The sequence below is a fragment of the Erithacus rubecula genome (genome assembly GCF_903797595.1).
Source record: "Erithacus rubecula genome assembly, chromosome: 1".
Taxonomy (NCBI): domain Eukaryota; kingdom Metazoa; phylum Chordata; class Aves; order Passeriformes; family Muscicapidae; genus Erithacus; species Erithacus rubecula.
The window spans coordinates 93,685,050-93,703,671 of record NC_136658.1 but is presented as its reverse complement, the minus strand read 5'-3'; the positions used below and the strand labels follow the sequence as shown (position 1 = coordinate 93,703,671).

The following is an 18,622-nucleotide window of genomic DNA, read 5'->3' as shown; positions in this document are numbered from 1 at the left end:
CTGGAGGAAATGATCTCTAAACTGACTCTATTAATTATTGTTCTCCTGAGAATCTGCTGCTTCTTCAAAGAGAATGGCAATAGCAAAGAGATAAAAAGCACTCTGGAAACATGCTTGTGCAATTATTGCTTACACATCTGCCAAATTAGGGGACTGATCCTTTCCCTGAAGGTTTCAAAGAAGCATATTTGTTCTGCTTCATTTTTACTTTTTATTAAAAATCAGTCTTTGAGCCTGTAACTCTTCATTAATGCTTGAAACTGGAAAGTGGTTTCTAGGGAAGGAAAAGACTTGAAAAGTTAGCAGAATTCACCTTGGCCAATATCTCAGAATGTAACACCTGGGAGGCCTCCTCAGCTGCCCCTTACTGTTGCACACAGCTTTGTGTAATCTCTTGGGCAAACACAGCAGGGTCTGTGTCTCAGAAGTTGGATAGTTTTTTCAGTTCACTCCTTCAGCTCTTCAGAGAGCTGTGACCAACTTTTCATATTGACTTACATTTATTCTTGGGGCAACATGAAGATATGAGCTTTTAGTTGAAACAGCACTTCTGCTGGGCTGTTAGTTATCCTAGTTTTCCTTCCTTTTTGTTTTGCCTGCAGAAGGGATGCTGGCTCTGCTGTGAGGGACACCCCTTTTCTGTGTCTCCACCTAGAAACTGTCCTCTGTGTTTGTTGCCTTCTTCAGGGATGAACTTCACACACAGTGGAGAAAAAAATGTGAGAGCAGAGTGACAGGAACTCATTTCATGGTCTGAAGTGAAAGGGAAAATGTACTCTGTCATGATCCTTCCTCACCCCAGCTATAAATGGAGCCCAAGCTTAGCAGCTGACATCAATGTTGCTGTGTTCTTCATTTAAATGAATACCACCCTTGGCAATTTTTTCAGCTCCTGGCTTTACTTTTTATTTCCCATCTTTTAAATAGTTGCCTTAATCAACTTTATTCTACACTTCCTTAGTTGGGAAGAATCATCATCTCAGAGACTGAGATCTGCTGCCTCTGCAGGTGGAGGAGAAGAGGGAAGCCAAGGACATATCTCACCTTTCTCTTGAAATGTGTTTGTTACTGGTGCTTGGTTTTGGGGACAGAAAAGGGAGAGGTGGAGCTGGGAGATAGCAAACTGAAGATAATGGGGGATGAAAAGGAGGAGAAATTGCCCAGTACTGATGAGAAAAGGCATGGGTGAGGTGACCCAGCTGCTGCTGAGTCTGGCAGCCAGCCCTCAGTCCAAGCACAGATCCCCTGCAGCTGCTGCAGCCCCCTGGCTTCTGCCAGTGTCTGTGCCATGGCTCAGGGGCTATAAAAACTCCTGGCACTTGGATTGGCAGATGGAAGAAGCTCCTTGGTGCGTCCCTGCCACATGAAGCCACAGCAGGTGAAGCAAATGCTCATTGCAGTGGCAAACCCTCTGCTCATAGCAACACATTCCTTTTGTTTGCACCACTGCTCCTGAGAGCAGCTCATTCTTGTATGGACAGCTTAATCTGGAGGATTCCCCAACTTCTGCATTTCACTGTCAGTGGTTACAGAGATGTTGTCAATGGGAAAAACACACATCTGCCTAGAACTTCTGTAGGTGTTCGACAAAGATGACCCTACCAACTTAAAAGAAATAATGTGAACTTTTTCAGTCCTCTTCTTAAGTTATTCACTCCAGTGGTGCTATTCTTTCTGTTTTGCAAACTTTTGAAAACAGAAAACATAAGACTATAAAGCCAGAACAGTGCATACTCCCTAAAGAGAATCTGTTGTGAATCTATTTATTTTTAAAATGAAATATAATTAAAATAATAATAATATTGGCTTTTTTCTTCTCTTACATGGCTACTCTTAGGATTTAAGGTCATTATCTTGTGCTAAGCAGCTCTTTGTGTGAACTTACCAGGGTTACATTGAATTTTCTGAGGGAAATATAATCCATAGTTGCACAATGACATTACATTAAGTAAAGGTATTTTTTTGCTTGTTGTGAATCTGAATGGGGTAAAGGATGAACAGATCTATGTATGCCTCATTGTTTAAAGTGTAACTGTGCCAGCTCTCTCCTACATAATTTTCCCCCAGGGCTGTAAAGTTTTAGTAGCACTTAGCAAAATGTTAAAAGGAAATATATGCCAGTACAATTTTAAGGACAGCATAAGGCATTTGGAAGTGGTGACTCATGCAAAGTGTTAATAAATACAACTGCACTCAAGTACTTAAAGCTGCCATTGTTACAGTACAAAGGTGAGAGGTGCTTCTGAAATGCCAAATTAAGAATAAATTGTCTTCAAACTTGTCCTTCTGTAAACATATGTCTAATAATGATAAAAATCTTATGTTAGGTCAGACTGACTAATTCTCTCACATTTTTTGATTGAAGGGATCCACTAACTTAAGTTTTAAAAACCATGGCAAGGTTTATGAATTTTTATTTTTTTCTGTAATTTATATTAGTTTAAAAATGGATTCTGGGTGATTTTTTAATGAAATGTTAGTTGTGCTTCCCACTCTGTTCACACAATGCCAGGATGGTCTGGTGGTGGTGAGGTTATCCCAGTCCCTGGTTGCCTGGAAAGCCTCCTGGGTGATGGGATGGACAAATGCTCAGGTGCCTGCTTTACCTTATCTGGGCAGGTTTGAGATGTGAGATGGTGTTGGGGGTCTGCTGTAGATGCCAAGTTCAGCTTTTGTATAGAAGTCAATGTTGCTAGAGAAGGAAATACTACTGGGAGATCCATATCTATGGGAAACTTTTAGTCCTTGGAGAAGATGCTATTAATAATGATAGGAAGGATATTTCTGGATGTAGTAGTCAACATATTTCTTCTAATAGTTGCTGAATGAAAAGATCACTCCATTTCAGGCTTGGCTTTGGTATGTAGGAATGACCTTATGGAAGAGCTAACTATGAAAACAGGTCTGGAACAAATGCTGACAACTTTTAACCAATTTCAAATGGAATTTGAACAAAATATAGGAAATTAAGTTAAGGGGATTAATTAACTAAACTGAAGAGATCAGGGGACAGTTAATTTTTTTTTTTTTCCTTGAGAAAATGAAGTCTCCAAGCTGTCAGAACCACACATAAAGCATTCTATTGGAAGTGCAAATGTACAATAACTGCCTCAGAATAAAAGGTAAACAGAGATCCTGCAAACAAAGAAGGCTAAAAGCTTCTGTGCAAATTGTAAAAGGTCAACCTGAGTTCTTTGCAGGGGAAGCTGATGCAAATGAAATATGTCCTTCAGACAGAACCAGGGACTGAAATGGAGCCATAATGCATTGAATAATGAGTATACCTTAAAAATAATGCAGAAATTATCTCAAGAGGAGACATCTTCTACCTCCATTATCAACATAGTGGTTGGAGGTGCTGTATTAAAGCCAAGGTTATTTGTGTAAATGAGGGTCTGAAAAATAGAATCTCTCTTTTAAGAATAAAACCCAAGTGTCTGATTTCCTGGATCCTGGGAACCATATGATGTCCACCCCTAGATGACAGAAATAATGGCACAAGGTCCTCTCCCTAGCTATATTAATTGTTCTTATAGAATATGTTTTTTCTCTGCAAGGTTTGTGTTGGCTATGTCATTAGACATCAGCTCAAAATATTGTAGGGCTGACACATAAAACTTGAAATCTGATCTCAAGCATTTTTGGTAGCTCAGTCCTTCCAGAGCTGCTCACATGTGACTGGAGAATAACAAATATATTTTTTCCTGTTAAAAAGAAACAAAAATCTGACTTGAGTACCAATAGATTGATTATTCTGACCTTTGTTGTGAGAGTTTAGAAGAAGGGAGTAATTAAAAACATGGAATAATGATGAATGGGAGATGAAAATTAAGCATAATTTTACCATAGCCAGATTGTGCAGAGTAATTTCATGGTTCTCCTTGATGGTTGTTGTATTTCTGAAAAGTACGGTATTCTTTTTTTTTTTTTTTTTTCTAACCACAAGCCCTGTATTTGGTGTTAGATTTCTGATAGAGAAAGAAGAGTGTTTATTGCATTGTAAAGGGCACTGATACAATTTCACTGGAAATATGAGTACATTTCCAGTGCCCTGTGTTCAAGAAAGATGAATTAATATCTTGAGAAATTGTGTGAAAACAATTAAGGAAATAGAGGTATTCTCATCTTGAGGACTGAAGGAGAATAATGTTGCTTAGAATAATGAAAGGAAAGATGAGAAGGGTGTGATTATTGTCAGTGGTACACCAAGGGAATAAACAGAAAAGAAAGCATTTTTTCCATTAAAGCACAGCTCTGAGTCATAAACTAAGCATAAATAAACTCAGGTTGGCAATTAGGAGCATATTCCATAGAAGCAGGGTGTTTCTTGAATAGCATCTCAGTCAGCTGCTGCTCACCTGTCTCTTGCCACATCCTCTTGTAAGAAGTGTTGACTGAAGTAAGAAATACTTCTGTCCAGGACTTGTGCTGTTTGTTCACAACAAATATCTGTTTTCACAGAACAAGTATTTTATGTTTAAAAGATTTGCATTGAGGAATTCGTGGTAATTTTTGTGTGTAAGGACTGTTAGTGTTATATCTGTTGTATCTGTTCAAAGGCTCATATTCTACACAGAATAAATGAAAAGTAGAGCTTTGAGTATCCATGGAGACAAAATGTGCTGGAAGACGTGAAAATTGAAAAAGTTAGAAGATATTTCCATCTCTATAATTTATTATGGAATGTATTTGTGATGGGGACAGATCCTATGTACCAATTGGTCTTTTGGGCTTTAAAGTACATTAATATCACAAGAGCAGGAAGTGCAGAACTGAAGCCAGTGTAGATCAGCAATCAAATGCATTAGGAAAATAAAGATTGAGCTTTAGTTTCACTGGGGCAGAAAAAACACGTGTAGTTGCAGTTATTTAATCAAATTCCATTTTCCCCACTTTCTTTTTTTTTTTGTTTTGTTTTTTGCCATTTGTACTGTACTCTAAAATTGTTCTTATATTTTATAATTTATTCTAAGGTTCCTGCCAAGTGGCAGAAATGTCACTCAGTCATCCCTTGCCCACTGGTGAGGAATGATACAGTGGGTTTGTGCCCATGTGTCTGAGGACAGGGCATGGTTTGATTCTCATAAAGGGGTGGAGAAGAGCCCTGGGAAGCACTAGCAACCCAGAACCAGTCCAGCAAATATGTGAGGGTTGTGTTTTTTTGGTTCTGTTTTTTTTTTTTTTTTAAGACAGAAGCTATGCAGCCTTAAAAGGACTTGTTTAAATTTTTGTGTGTGTGTGCTGAGTATGTCAAGTTTGTAAGGAGCCAGCGATTCTTGCATCCTTTTAAAGTGAAAATGATAGAATGCTTCACATTCTGTTTGTCACCAAAATGCAGATTTCTTTCTCTTAGTATGAGTAGAATGATAAAAGTGATTTTACTGAGAAACAACATGAGGATGGTTTTGATAATTTGCTATTTAAAAATGGGTCAGGAGGCCAGGATTTGCTGGCTTCCAACAACCTTGACATGGTGTGGTCAGAAGAAACCCCCTTTCCTTCCCTCCCCCTCCCCCTGCATATCTAAACAAGTCCTTTTAAGGCTATATGGGAAGGGTGGATGATAGCTATGGATATAGGTGCTATGTAAATCCTTAAATAATAGGAGGTGTGCTGGAATAAATTGGAAACCAGAAACAGCAGCAGAAATTCAAAGCTCCATAAAAGTTAGCTGGAGGTTTGATGTGCATCTGGGCTTCTTTACCTTCAAATTATTTCAAGTGGTTGGGGAATGTGTGGTTTGTGTCTGTTGTACAAACCTAGCTGAGCTAGGGTATCAAAGAAGCATCTTTGCTTCTTTGTGTTTTACAAGCACTCAGTCATTGGCTTCCATGAATTACTAATGACTGCAGCTAAGGAGGCCTTTTGGATTCCAGCATATGTGGTTTGCTAATGGGAACTGACTGGTGGAATACTCATTTGCCTGTCATTTCTTCAGTGTGCTTCCTTAGGTTACAGTTATTGTGTAGAAGGAAAATCCTGTGAGCCTTTGTTCAAAGTGAGAAATGGAATTGCTGCTTTGAAACAACTTCATTCTTTCCTTGTGTGCCTTACATTTCTTTTCCCACATGGAACTGTTATGATTAAACTGGGCACTCCACCTAACTTTCCTCCCACCAGACACTGTGCTTCACTACACTTACATTACTACATTTAACATTTAATGTGCCCTCTTCAGTGTGTGGTTTTATTATGAAATGTATATTGGGTTGGTGGTCAGAAGTTGCTTGGCTTTGCAAGCTGATACAGCAATCTTTCCTTTTTCCTATTCTAAACTGTATTAATTTGGGTATTAGAATGGGTTTAATGCAGTATCACTTAGATTAGCAAAATGTTAAAATAATTCTTGTAATTCAAATCCCTTAATGCATCTTCTGATCTGTGAAACCTCTCTGGAATGGTCTTGGCTTAGCCAAGCTGCTCTCTAGCATGGGCAATAGGCTATGAGTGTGATCTGGCTAGAAACAAATGTAATGCAGTAAAGTCTGTCCTGAAAAAATTCTTGGCATTGCTTCTATTATATGTAGAACTGGAAAACATATTTGATTTCTGTGTGGCTTTTGGAGTAGCTCTGTGTGCAAGACTGATCCTAATCCCTTTAACATGAATGGGAGTTGTTTCTTCTCTCACTGTTTCTTCCCCCCAGATATTGCTGGTATGTCAGACACTCCAGCACTGCTCATGCATTCCTAAGTGTCTGCCTATTTTACCTCTGGAAATGGCTTTATTACCAGACTGTGAATAGTGTCTCTTCAACTGGGCATTGTCTTCATTTGTAATCATGGTGACATGGAGGGCAGAACAACCTTTCCTACTTTATAGTACTCCTCAGTATTTTTATTGACAATAAATATTAGCATGCCCTGGCAGTACAGGATGCAGCTAAATCCAGTTGTGTATAAATGCTTGCTAACCTGACAAGTCCATTTACCTCTGTCAGTAAGGAGCACTAGGCACAAAGACTTGTGCTATCTTTCCATGCTGTCTGCTCCTAACATTGAGTCAACTGCTGTGGCTGTAGATGTTGTGGCATCAGTGAAAGTCACACATCCCATTTGTCATGGAGTATGCAATTAGCTAGTTCTGCACATTTGGGTCCTGTTCTGTGGGAAAATGTGCTCAAGAGATGCTGAGTTGGGACAGAGCTTTTGTGAAGAAGCATCCTGGCAAGAAAGCAAGTGACTTGATCAGGGCAGTGCTGTTCCTCAGCATCAGAGGGGGGCCAGGATTTGTGGGTTTTGAATGGAGCTGCCCATAAACAACCTTGAGACGAAATGGAAGGTACCACTCCCCTATGGAGGCATTTCAAGGCAGTGAGACAAACAAAATCTCCTCAAAGGAAGAAATGCTCTGACTTTATTGCTTTGTGACTTTAGAAAATGTCAGTTTTTATTTTGAGATTTGCTTTCTTTGGTTTGCAGTAAGAGACCAGACTGTTTCCTTGGATTTCTTCCCTGGACACACAGTCTTGGGCAGCTTCACATTCACATTTGAATGTAAATTATTTGAGTCAGTCTCATCATTGGCATGAAACAGTAAAATAAAATCTAAGTGAGATGGATTTCTTCAAAATGAAAAAGGTTATTAGCTTATTCATTTCATGTAATTTGGTAATGAGTTACTCAGACAAATGTTTTTATTATGTTTTTTCTTATTTTTTTTGTTTGTTCTCTCAAGGAGAGCTCCTGCTTTTGGCAATGATTTTTACTGACCACACGTAGATGAAATATAAGTGTGCAGCCAGCACACTTTGTGTGCTGCATTATGGAAAAGTGTGTGCTATCATTTCAAATTATGAAGAAATTTGTTTTCATAAACTTTTCAGTATTCTCTGGGTGTAATTATTTAACACAACAGGTACTTTTTATTTCAATGTACTAATTAGCATGTTAATAACTTTAAAAATTCAAGACTGGCAGTGAAGGCTTGGGGAAAATAGCATAATGTATTAATTTGTTTTTTTTAAGTATTGTTTTGCCACTTATTCTCTCAGCTGGTTGGTTAGCTACTGTTGATTGAAGTTTCTGTTTATTTGACAAGAAATTTCGTGGTGTTAAAACTGTTTTCCCTACCTCTGTGAAGGAGGAAGAATGAAGGTAATGACTCTTCTGAGTCTCCTGATAAAACTTCATTGACTGACACTGTCAGCTTAAAAAACCTGTATTTCTTTATATGCATTCTTACTAGTTTTACAAGTGCTAATATCACTTATCTTTTCTCTTTATTTTGTACAGAATTAGAGAGTAGTAAAGATTGGAAACGTTCCTCTGGAAATCATCTAGTCCAATGCTTTGTTCAGATCAGGGTCAGCTGCAGCAGCTTGCTCAGGCCTCTCTTCAGTTTTATTTTGGGCATCTTCAGGGCCAGAGACTGCGCAGTCTGTGTGAGCATCCGTGCCAGGGTTTGTCCACCCTCACTGTACAAGTTTCTTCCTCTGTTTAGAGTGGAATCTCAGCCTGTGCCCACTGTCTCTTGTCCTGTGACTGGCCACCAAAGAGAAGAATCTGTATTTCCTTCCTTCTCCAGGTATTTCTGCAGATTGACCCTTCCATGGCATCTCTTCTCCAGCTCTCTCAGCCTCCCCTTGTATGAGAGATGCTCCCATTCCTTACTCATCCTTGTGGCCCTTTGCTGGAGAACTTGCTCCAGGCAGTCAGTGCTTGTCTCTTTGTGCTGGGGGGCCCAGAGCTGGATCCCACATTCCAGGTGTGTCTCAACCTTGCTGGGCAGAGGGGAAGGACCCTTTTTTCCCTTGACCTGCTGGTGACACTGTCTAAAGCAGCTTATGCAGCACAGGAAGATGGTGGCCTTCTTTGCTGTGAGGGCACATTGCTGGCTCGAGTTCAGAACCACAGCCCATTCCACAGAGTAGTTTTCCAGCTATGTTTGGCTCACATGCTGAGCAGTTCCTGCTTTGCACCCAGGTTTCCCTGGTAGGTCAGCTGTGGTGTGGCCCTGAGAGGTGACTTGTCCCTGGTTTTGTGCTTGGTCAGCAGCAGAGGCAGCCTGCATGCCCATGCACTCTGCAGCATTTGGCATCTGCAGCTGGCTGGAGCCTGGCGATGGCAGCTGGAGGTGGCTGCAGTGTCCTGCTGGGGAGATGGTCCCAGGCCTGCAGTCAATACCAGGGGCCCTGGCTCTTCACACAGTGTGAGCAAGAACACTCACAAGAGCTTGGTGCTGCACTGCTCTCTCTCTGCTGCAGGTAGCTTTGTGTCTTACCTTACACAGAAACGTGAGCTAGTATCTGAAAGGTTTTAACACAGGGAGAAATGTCCTCTAAAGCCAGTGTAGTTCTTTGGTTTTTACATACCCACTTTGCCCAAGTGGTTTGTAAGCCTTCTTTCTTTGTAGTATGCATCTTTCACTGACATTAAGGAAAAAGCTTGTAAACCAGAAAAACTTTGTAATATTCAGCAGACATAGTACCTGTCACTACTTGTGACTTCCTATTTTCATTATGCTGGATTGCAGCTCATCCCTCCTTGTGTTTTCATATGTAGGAAATTAAGGAAGCTGGAAAGTTTTATTCATGATTCAGGGCCAAGAAATCCAGCATGTGGACTTAAAACATCTTATGAAATCTTCATCAAACAGGAATAATATTTTGAAACAAAAGGAAGGAAATCAAAGATCTCCAACATTGTAACTTTACACCACAGTGCTTTTATAAAGGCATTAAATATTTTTACCAGATGCAAAGATGCAATTCTGTCTTTCTGAATGCAGAAGACTATCAGAATGATAGTCTGGTTCTCCTGTTAGCACTTTCCTTTAAGTAAGGAAAGCTTAATAATATCTGTATAATGCCAATACATGAAATAATTAATTACTTTATTAGGTGAACACTTAAAAGTACTGAGGCCTTAAATTCTTGATTGAAGAGGAAGTATAATGTGAAAAGAACAGCCTTTTCTTTTTTTTAAAATTATATAACTTTGTATCAGTGATGAAAACACCTAATGCTACTTCTGTATTTGAAGCCGAAGTACTTAAATTATACAACATTATTCTCCTCCCCTGGAGTTGCTGCCAGTGGGTATTTAATATCTCAAAGATGTACAGCATTTAAGTATTTATTATTTTTCGGCTCGTGGTGTCATCGGAAAAAATCATATTGCCCTGAATTAGGAGGACAAAAACTCAAAAGCAGTTGCTTGGTTTGTTCAATGTTCACCAGAATAATCAAGACTTAAACTTGCCTTTGGCTGTTCTTCAGTAGTCAGTCTTACATAGAAGCAAATAGATAAGAATTACTAAAGATAAATGCCTGATTCTATATGCAAACAATTATAAATATTTAATAACTTCTGAAAAAAACCACTTTGATTGAAAAACCAGATGTACTTTGAAATGAGAGTTAAAAAGCATTTACTTTGATAGGAAGATCCAATGGAAGCCTGGTAATATCTTTCAGGAACTAACTGTTGTGATGAGCCATGTGTACCTGTAGTGAATAAGAGCTCAGGAGCTGCAAATCACTGAGATAAAAACAACTGGAACAACCATCTACTCTGAGTGAAAGGAAAGGGGCAGAGTGCTGAGCTTTGTAACAAAAAAAAAAAAGAACAACATTTTTGTTGTTTTGGACGCTGTCAGTACCAGTCAGTTAGCCAAATGTTTCTGTTTTATACTGTGAGGTGATTTGTCATCTCTTCACAGCCTTCCTCTGGACTGTAAGTGTGTGCTCTCAGAGGTGCACCAGAACAAGGAATGTGCCTGGACTACATATGCTGATGTAGAAATGATTAATGATTTAGGAGACTCCTTTTCTAATTGTGGCCATTTGTGCTCAAGCTGAGCAATATTAATCTCACGTGCTGTGCACAAAGTTTTGGACTGAACTGCTGATACTTCTTAGTTCTCCACAGAGGAATCCCTACAAGATCTGCACTGAAATAAGAACTTGTATGCAAATCCTGATAGTAAGTACATGGTTATATGAAGTGACGTAAGGATGTGTTGGAGTTGAATAGTTTAATTCCTGCTCCCTTTTACAGGTTTCTGCTCTCATTGAATGGTTTCCCCCCCCTTGTTGCCCTTTATGTGAAGGGACAGATGTTTCTGATAAGCAAGCTTCCAATTTCTCCTTAGTGTTAAAATACAAGGTGTTTGGATATCTCACTTTCCACTTTTACAGCCCTCTGGCACCTTAGCTCCATGGAGCTCATTGCAGCTCTTGCCCCCTCTGGTTGCATGCAAGACCCTCAGTGTAGAGATTCTCTTCTTGCTGAGGCAGCAGCCTTAGTAGCTCAAGTACTCACTTCAGCTCACTTCTGTTGCTTAGTGTTCATTGAACCTGCAGAAAGTCTTTCAAGAAGCTGTCTTCAGTTCAAGAGGGAGAACTCTGCACATATTATCCCTTCTACACATTAACCTGATCTGTTCTTTAATTCTTAGCAGCTAATAAGTGAGTTTCTGTTTGACTAGCAGTGTCACATTGTTAATGTTTGGGAGGCATTAATGTGTTGTTATATTGTTAAACACAAATATCCCACTTGATTTTTGGAAGCATACAGAGTTTGATTTGTTGCATTGCCAGTGTTGTCAGGAATGAGAAAGCTGCTAGATCTGTTCCTTTTGGAAAATTGCTGTCTGAAGTTTGTGGCTGTGTTCCCCAGTTCATCAGAGAAACTCTTCATCAGTGGAGTGAAATGAATACTAGAAGTGGCATAATACTGTATCTTTACAATAGACTTTCTCTTCTCTTTTTTCCCCTGCAGTTCCCTGAGTGTTTCACTCAGAGTGACCAAGGCTGATTGCCATGTACACAGAATCCTCTTATCCCTGTCAGTGTATGTGATTATTCTTATGTTGGGTGTATTTATAACAGGACCAGACTCAGTGGATTGCTGCATGAAAAAAAAAGACTGTTCTAACATGCAACATTTAAATCATTCAGATGGTAGAAGCTACTTCTTTCAGATTTTTATTGGATTCTGCTTTAGGATTTACCTCTGCTGGTAAAACTGAGTAGTGGAGCATAGGGCCTTGGAGGGACAACAGCCAGCATGTGCATTGTGTGTGGTAAAGAGCCAGGTATTGCCACTGTGCTTCCATGTCACCTGCCATGGTGCAGAGAGGAGTGACTTCCTGCTGAGACATTTCTCAGATGGGATCTTGGCATAGCCCCTTGTTTCATGTTTGATGGCACCATAAATTTTTGTTAGTGTAAGTAACTGTGACGTTTGAGATGGGGTGCTGAAAAGGGGAAATACTCTCTGCTTGTGCCCTTTCACCTTGGGTGAAGTCCAGCATCTGTTGTCATGTAAGATAATCATTACTTGTCCTTCAGGCTACATGATGGTTTTTGTCAGTTGATATTTTTATCTGCTTTTAACTCTGTTACTTAAAATATTCCTAGCCTCAAAACAACTCTCTTCATGTTTCTATATTTTCTTTGGTAAAAGTGTTGGAACCCAGCCCTTGGTCATCTTCACATTAGACTTTGAGAAGATGTCACTGGTGACCATCAGGATAGAGAGTGAGGAGATTTGGTCATTGACAAAAGTTATCAAAGGATCCTTGTCATGTTAGATTTTGCATGGACTGTCTCTTTTTATAGGTCTTGACTGAGTACCATGAGGGTGGCCTGCCCAGCCTGTGGGTGCCTTCCTTCCCTGCTGTGGTGGAGGGCTGGTGCAGTGTCACACAGAGGAGTGCTCATGGAGGAAATGTGTGCATGCTGTCCCACAGAGCCTTGGGCTGCTGATGTAATTTGTTTATGCTGAGAGAAAACCTCTTATTTCAGTCTAGTAGGATGGCAGACCACAATCAAAACAGTTACATTTGTGCACCATATGAAGAAGCTTATTTAATCCTCGGGCAAGTTTCAGAGGTCAAGTCCTTTCATCCCATTGCCTTGTCTTGGCAGAGGCCCAGTGCTGAGGAAGAGTCCTGTCCTTGCCCTGTAATTCCTCCTCCAGACATCCTCCTCAGCCAGAAGAGTCTGTCTTCCTTGGCGCTGTTATCCCCCTGGACCTGGTGTATGCATGCACAGAGCAGCTATGCTGGAAATGTGCATTGCTCAATCATCTAAATCAGTTCTGCACGGTTCCTTTCAGGCCCCTGATCTTACCTTGTCTCCTTGCCCGAGCTGGAGAAATGGAAGTGTGTAGGGAGGGCACAGTGGGTTTCCTAAAGGATGTCACTATGGGATGGCACCATGTATGAGTAGAGATGAAAGGGCTGGGGTACTGATGCATGGGTTTGAGGAAGAAAGAACAGGTAGCAAGTCAAGGAAAATGGCAGATAGTGATGTGTAAGGGCGAATGTCAGAAGTGCTTGTAAATTTTTTTTTCTGCCTGATTTTTCGGATGTGTGTGTTGCTCTGTAACTTGAAAAATTGGAGAAAACCTATGAGAACTTGGCTATACACTAGTCCAGGATTTTTCAAAAGCAGGGAAGCAGAAAGCATTGGTTCTTAAAAACATGCATCTTCTCAGAGTAACTTCCATCCCAGTATTGCACTCGGTTTGCCCAGTTATGTTCCTTGTGAATGTGACATTCAAAATATTTACAAGAGCTGCTGCCTTGGAATGCCCCAGTTAGCTCTGGGGTGGTGGGGATGAGCAGCTGTGGTGGCCTCTGCTGTCTTGCTGCCAGGTGGGGTGCCTGCAGGGAGCCTTTATCCCATCATGAGCTTTGCTTTCCAAAGAGTTTATTTAACACCTCTCAGTTATTTATGATGTTAAAGCCGACTTTTATGGGAAAGTCCTATTAATTCATGCTAAGTAAGCTGAAGATGTGTATGGCTAAAATGTTACCCTGAACTCTGTGGTAAAGAAAGTAAAGATTTATTCAAAGGCAGGACAGTGCTCACACATTTCCCAGAAAACCCATCATGAAGGAGATATATTTATGTTAAATGGGTTGGCACCAATAAATAAAAAGCTTTTTTAGGCTTGGTCTCAAGAGATACGGGAAGTTCTTGTTAATCATTTAGGGGAATCTCTCACCTTTCAGGTGCTCAGATCTTTGCAGAGTTGGACATTTGGAAACCTTTTTAAAGTTTGTTTTATTGACATACATTTTTATTGACATGGATTTGCTAAGTTGTCTAGTAGTTTCTTAAAGGAAAGAGGCAGGAGCTAGTTAGCATATATGAAGAAACATATTGCAAAATAAATTTTAATTTTGTGGTTAAATGGTCTGTAAGGTATTGTACCTATTTTTTTTTTAAAGAAAATTGCTTGAAGTGTTGCAGTTGCAGATTTCTTTGCTTCTGTCAGGATATTGCCATCAGTGCATTATTTTTGTTGACATGCTCTACAACTTTTGAAATGACAAGTTAGGGGAGAATCCTAGGAAAAATGTTATTGAATGTTCTTAGTTGCTCTGAAGCATACCTACAATGAGGTTCTATTGCATTATTTATTGTATAAGGATATTTAATTTTTAGTCTCTTTCATTAAAAAACCTCACAACATTTGTGCAAGGTTAAAATAAATAGTGGGAACAAAGCACTTTTGAGGGGTTTGATGAATGCTCAGATTATTTATTTTTTAAAATAGTTTGGATATGTTCTGTTGCATTTTCTCTTATATGTAATGTAAAAGGCTCGTTTGTTAATTGCAGTAACATTTCTGTGCAGTTCTCTATGTAAAGCAGCTATTAGTGGTACCATATGTATCATACTCTGAAGGTACTTATGTGACAGCAACACTTGTATCAACCCTCCTGAATGATTTATGTTTTTTATGTGAGGAAGTTACATCAGGATAAATGTTAGTTTGTTGCATATCTGTATTAAGCAGTTTCTGTCCATTTCAAATGTGTCACTCTTACTGGTGCAGGACAGGTGGCTTGTTCCTTTGTCACTGGAGGGTGATGTGGCTCAGCCATTGTGGAGTTGCCATGTGAGCACAGTCTTCTCCACTGTGATCTTAGCACAGAGTTCACCCAGTGACAATGCTGCTGCCTAATCTGCCTGTGCTCCATGCTCAGAAGAAACCAGACAACTGCTAATGGATATTGTTTGAGTAAGAAGAGTAGAAGCAGCCAAGCAGTGGGATTCTTACTATTTTCAAAGTAATTGTCCTTTTCTGTTAATGCATTTCTAGGATATAGTATGGATGTAAAAGCAAATGAAGAGGAAGACGCTGAAAAGAGTCAAGAGCTCCTAAGAGGAGGAAATGGGGAAAGGAGAATGCAGAGTTCATCCAGGCAGATGAGGTGGATTAGAATACAAACATTATAGGGAATGGGACAATGTCAGTGAGGGACAGGCCTGATTCCTGAGAAAGATCCCTAATAACAATAAGCAAATAGACCATGTCTTGATGGTGACCATGAAGTGTTGTAGATCTAGAAGTCAGTCTTTATTGAATGCAAGAAGGGAGTAATGGCTGACTTCAGGGCTAAAGGAAGCAGGTTGTATTTTTAATCTTTATCCACCATGAAAGCAGTCTCCTGGGCAGTTCTGAAGCATCAGCATTAAAGGGAAAATCCTGTGTGACTGAATTCAGCAGGTATAGACCCACTGACTTCAGCAGACTGTTTCTGCTGTTAAGCTTACACTATCTTACTAACCAAACTGGCAGCTTGAAATGTACCTGAGCATCTCTTTTTAAAAGTTTACATTCTAAGATTTAGATCTGTATAAGGATTGATACTTTAACATTTACAATTCTAAGCTTTCTAATTTATTGTGTAAAATTGGGGTCAGAGAAATCTCAGAACTTTTTTTTTTTTTTTTTTTTTTTTTTAATAGAGAATAATGGCATTATAACAAATCTTAAATTGTGGTTGTCCTAACTTGGTATGTTTGACTTCTCTGAGGTGGAATCTCCAGCCCTGGGGCCAATCTAATGTGTCAATAGAATTGGGTATCATTTTCTTCTAATGACTTTTTTGTGGGATGTTATTTCACTTCTCAATGGTTTAATTTTCCCAATCTTTCAATTGATTCTGAGAATGTCTGTCTGATAATTGTTCTTACTTCATTTATTAGGGATCAACAGCTGGCTTTATTCCTGTTTTTGTAGATGCTGCCTGTGAGAGATGCCTTTCTAATATGATTAAGATGCTCTGAAGCATTAGAACAGCAGTCACTCCAAATGAGACAAAAAACTCCAGTTTCTGTCCTGCTGGGTTAAGGTTAACTAGGTTTAAAATCTAGTGCTGGCTTGTATCTTTCCAGTGAAGTTTTTTAATGAAGTTGTCAGACATTGATGAAGTAAGTCAATTTCTTTATGAAGCTCTTTTATAATCCCTCCCCAAGTTCACATCAATGTGTGTGTATGTATGAAAGGTGCTTACAGCAAGTCAGTAAATATGAATGTTAGTAGACATGCAGATTACAATAATTAGTGGGCTATGAATGGATGAAAAAATGGGTGTGTGTGGATGTCTACTTGGTGCTCCTTTTTGGTGAAATTATTAAGAATCTGGTGACAGGAAGGGAAAGAAGTTGTTGAATTTCATAACTTTTTAATAAGAGCATAACTATGACATTTTTGTGTTGTATTCTGTCTTGAAATAACTGCCATAGTCTTGTTTTCAAAAATGTAATGCAAGGTCTGCAATATACACATTTTGTGTGTTAAGTTTTAAAATCACCTTGAAAACTCATCAGTCAAATGTAGTTGGTATATAATAATTCTTTGTTCTATCTTACTTTCATCTTCTTCATCAAGTTTCTAATAGGTCATGGCTTGGAGATACTTGTGTCTTTTTCTGTGCCAGACTCAACAGCAACCAAAAAGGAAACCCCTCTAACAGCACAAAACTAAGGATATTGAGAAGAGAGTGAGATAGAGAGGAGACATGGAAAAATCTGAATAACTTTCATTCCATTCTTTTGTTTTACATCACTTACCATTGTGTGACAGGTGGAAAAACTCCTTGATTTTTTTTGAAAGAGAAAAGAATTGCATATTTTATGGTGGATTTCTTCAAATGTATTTTACCTCTGTGTTTTTATTACAAATTTTCAGCTGAGCTGTGAAGTGGAGCAACTGACCTAACATACAAGATACATATAGAAAGGGAAAACATTTAAATCATGTTTTATGTCTTTCTACAACGTTTCTGTCCAGTAGAATATAATAAAGTAGCAGGAAGTTGGAAATAGAATTAATAATAGGAGGACTTGGCTTTAAAAACTTGAAATATTTGTCCTTGATAATTTGCCTGCCTTCCTTCCTTGCCAGTATAATTATTTTCAACAATTTCACTTCTTTTTCAAATATTGTATTGTGGAGAGGCAATTACTGAAAGACCTAAGCTGGTGCAGAAAAGCTATTCAGTCCAAACTGATAATTTTCTTTCAGAGACACAGTAAAAAATTATTTTTGAATTTTAAATGGTTCCCATGTTTATAAATAGCAATAGAGAAAAATCATCTAGAACTAAACTTTCATGTCACACTAATGCAAAACAAATCAGAAGCTCAGCTGAGTAACTGCTTGGGAAATAAGATTAATAAATAACAATCTGTATGGTGTTCTGTATAGTTTTATTCCTTCTTGTTTTGCAAGTGTTTAAGCTCTGGTGCTTTTTACCTGGCTGTACAGGGGGCATTTTTGACTCTCCTACCTTGCTGTCCTGTTTTGCTGCTGATGTGGTTCTAAGATGCTTTTACCAGGGACTACCATAATAAATTTTAAATAGTTAAATAAGTGCTTAGAAATCTTCTGACTCCAGCTTATTCTACACGTGTGGATTAATTCAGGGTGGTTTTTTGGGGGGTATTTTTTGTGTTGTTGTTTTTTTTTTTTTTTTTTTTTTTTGTTGTTGTTGCTGTTGTAAATGACAACTATTTTCCTTAACAATTTGGAGCTCTGAATGGCAGAAAGGTCTGCAAGCAAATTAATCAGGGTCAAAGTAGTAAAAGCAGCCCTGCTCAGGCTTTTTTCCTCTCTCCTGTGTGGGAAACATGACGTTTTCTAACCCGATAGTGGGAATGTTTTCTTCTGCAGGCCTGAGTCACTTGTGAGGAATGCTAAGATTAATGCACAAGATTAATTTTCTCACTGCTGCCTTCTTCACTGCAAAAATGGAAGGTTGTTTTCCTTTGAACTTTTCTTTAATTTCCAGCAAAATTTCAGGTACTCTGAACATTTTTTCACCCACAAATTCAAAACCAGTTTTGTTCTTTAAAATGTGTAAAATCTGTCCTTGCCTTTTAGTGACCATGAGCACAGAAGTCCATGCATGTTCTCTTCCAGACTTAGCTTATTTTAGAGTGCAGTGATTAATCTTTGCTCTGCATTTTATGCAGTTCTGCAATATACAGAATACCCTCTGTTCTCACAGAGCTGTGAACAGGAGTTTTTACTTTATCAGGGTTCTCTAGATGAACAGTATCAGTTTAATTCAGTTTTTTTTCATTTTCCACAGTGTTATACCTAATCTATAACAACAGATGTTCTGAAATGACATTTGTATATATGTTGGATGCTCTAAGAGAGATTACTCCTACTGTTATCTTTCTTAATTAAGCATTAACAATTATTGAAATAATTAGTCTTAAATACTAAAATTAAAATAAGAGATAAAGGATGTCTTCCCAGGTGGCTCCAGAGTAAGCACTACTGCCCGTATATTGACACTCATCAAAGGCCAGATTTTAACCCACATTAATTGCATTGTGACATGTATTGCATAAGTGTCCCATTGA

General features: G+C 38.9%; 1 protein-coding gene across 2 annotated transcripts in view; it reads left to right on the top strand.

Annotated features, from left to right (window-relative positions):
- Positions 1-18,622, top strand: part of ARHGAP6 (Rho GTPase activating protein 6) — a 305,969-nt gene that overhangs the window by 164,361 nt on the left and 122,986 nt on the right. The gene's annotated exons all lie outside the window — the stretch shown is intronic.